The sequence below is a fragment of the Salvelinus sp. IW2-2015 genome, linkage group LG15 (assembly GCF_002910315.2).
Source record: "Salvelinus sp. IW2-2015 linkage group LG15, ASM291031v2, whole genome shotgun sequence".
Classification (NCBI taxonomy): domain Eukaryota; kingdom Metazoa; phylum Chordata; class Actinopteri; order Salmoniformes; family Salmonidae; genus Salvelinus; species Salvelinus sp. IW2-2015.
In genome coordinates this window covers 17,239,755-17,242,974 of record NC_036855.1, presented here as the reverse complement: position 1 = coordinate 17,242,974, position 3,220 = coordinate 17,239,755, and positions in this window count along the sequence as shown.

Sequence of the window (3,220 nt, the reverse complement as noted above, 5' to 3'; positions counted from 1 at the left end):
GAAACCTCTATTGAAAGTCCAGCAACTGGCTTGGGATAGATGGGGCAGGTTGAGAGATCTAAGGAATTAACAAGAAAAAACAGTTTATTTCTCAGCTGACTCACCAATGTATGTTGTACGTGAATTAATAACTTTTAATTGCTAAATATGTCCAATAGATGGCAGCATAAGACCACGAAGCATCAGTTATAGGCTACAAGCAGCAATATGATTGACATAAATAGCATGAAACCACAGACTGTATGTCCCATGATTTCTAAAATGGTCATTGAACCTCGGATAAATTATCACTAGTCAGAACCTCAACCTTAGTATACATGCATTATAAAAAAGGATCTTAATATCTGATATTGCGAGTAAACAACCTCAGAATAGAAAAGACAACAGTGTGTCTTCCAGCCCACCAATAAATTACATAATTCAATTCAACCCTCCCGGTTAGTAAATTTACCTCAACATGCCCCGGAGAAGGCAGAGTGACAACACAAGCTTTTTAGTGGAGATGAGTTGACTACTTGCTCGAGAAGGCAGAGCAGCTTGATGCTGGTCGATTAATTTTACAATGAATGTACTATGAAAATACGTTTTCTTCAACCAGAGATGACTGAATTTATGTTCAGGCTTATTGTTAATCGTTATATTAATAAAGAATTATTTCAAAACATGGTAAAAAAACAGGTAATAATAAACTTGAATGATCATTATCATGACACTCTTGACCCTAACAGCTACAAGACCTATATCTATCCTACCCTGCCTTTCTAAGGTCTTCGAAAGCCAAGTCAACAAAACAGATTACCGACCATTTCGAATCCCACCATACTTCTCCGCTATGCAATCTGTTTCAGAGCTGGTCATGGTGCACCTCAGCCACGCTCAAGGTCATAAACGATATCGTAACCCGCCATCGATAGGAAACAATACTGTGCAGCCGTATTCATTGACCTGGCCAAGGCTTTTGACTCTGTCAATCACCACATCCTCATCGGCAGACTCGACAGCCTTGGTTTCTCTAATGATTGCCTCGCCTGGTTCACCAACTACTTCTGCTGATCGAGTTCAGTGTGTCAATCGCGAGTCTGTTGTCCGGCCTCTGGCAGTGCTTATGGGGGTGCCACAGGGTTCAATTCTTGGACCGACTCTCTTCTCTGTATACATCAATGATGTCGCTCTTGCTGCTGGTGATCTCCTGATCCACCTCTACGCAGACGACACTATTCTGTATACTTCTGGCCCTTCTTTTGACACTGTTAACAACCCTCCAGGCGAGCTTCAATGCCATACAACTCTCCTTCCGTGGCCTCCAATTGCTCTTAAATCAAGTAAACTAAAAAGCATGCTCTTCAACCGATCAGCTGCCTGCACCTGCCCGCCTGTCCAACATCCTACTCTGACGGCTCTGACTTAGAATATGTGGACAACTACAAAATACCTAGGTTCTGGTTAGACTGTAAACTCTCCTTCCAGACTCACATCAACATCTCCAATCCAAAGTTAAATCTAGAATTGGTTCCTATTCCACAACAAAGCATCCTTCACTCATGCTGCCCAAACTTCCCTTGTAAAACTGACCATCCTACAATCCTCGACATTCGGTGATGTCATTTACAAAATAGCCTCCAAAACCTACTCAATAAATTAGATGCAGTCTATCAACAGTGCCATTCCGTTTTCACCAAAGCCCCATATACTACCCACCACTGCGACCTGTACACTCTCGGTGGCTGGCCCTCGCTTACATAACTCGTCGCCAAACCCACTGGCTCCAGGTCATCCTACAAGCCCTGCTAGTAAAGTCCCCCCTTATTCTCAGCTCCTGGTCCATGCCTACCAGTAGCAGCACTCAGATCAAGACCTCGGTCCAAATCAACCACGCGCTCCACAGGTATATCTCTCTGTCACCCCCAAACCCAATTCTTCTTGGCCGCCTCTTCCTTCCAGTTCTCTGCTGCCAATGACTGGAACGAACTACAAAAATCTCTGAAAACTGGAAACACTTATCTCCCTCACTAGCTTTAAGCACAGCTGTCAGAGCAGCTCATAGATTACGTGCACCTGTACAAGCCCGATCGTGATGAATTTGTAGCCCCAAAACCAAACTACCTCTTTACCTACTGCTATGTTTATTTTTATCTTATTCTTGTCTCGCTTTGTTGGACCCATTTATTGTCTGATTTTCTCTATCTTTACAGCTTTCTTCCCACTGCAAACCAATCCCATTCAAGTGTATTATTTTATTTTTTTATACATTGCTATATTGTACTTCTACTATCGCCGCCATGGCCTTTGCTATATTGCTCCTATCAAGTATTTGATATATATATTTTGTTTTGCCTTCACCTCCTTATCTCACCTCACTTGCTCACATTGTATATAGACTATTTTTCACTGTATTATTGACTGTAGTGTTTGTTTTACTCCATGTGTAACTATGTGTTGTGTATGTGTCGAACCCCTGCTTTGATTGATCTTGGCCATGTCGCAATTGTAAATGAGAACGTTGTTCTCATTTGCTAACCTGGTTAAATAAAGGGTTAAATAAATAATAAAATAAATTATATAACTCACAGTAATCTGTTAAATGCTTTTTCAGTGCTCTTTCAGTCTCCTCTTGCATAGCAGTGTGAAAGGAACAGAAAGAAGCACACAGGAGTTTTCCTGTGAGGGAGTGGTGGTGGTATCCAGGAGAAACTAAACTAATCTTCTGAAATGGCATCTTGTGGTCTTATGCGCCCATCTATTGGAATTTATGTAGCAACTGCATAGTAAGTACTGAATAATGTTAATTCCTCACTAAAGTAGTAATCACCTCAGAATTGCAAATATACAATCTTCGATAATTTTATTCACTTTACCAACATAAAATAACCACTGATGGCATAAACAAAACAATTTAAATTGACATAACCCAAACACCTACATTTAGTTTATTTAGATAATTAACAAATTTGAGCCGGTTGGTCACATTTGAAGGAGGCAGTACCTGGTACTCCTTATAGTCTTCATTATTACCTCAACTACCTGGTACCCCTGCACATTGACTCAGTACTGGTACTCATTATAGTCTCATTATTACCTCCAACTACCTTGGTACCCCTGCACATTGACTCAGTACTGGTTACTCCTTATAGTCTCATTATTACCTCAACTACCTGGTACCCCTGCAACATTGACTCATACTGGTACTCCTTATTAGTCTCATTATTACCTCAACTACCTG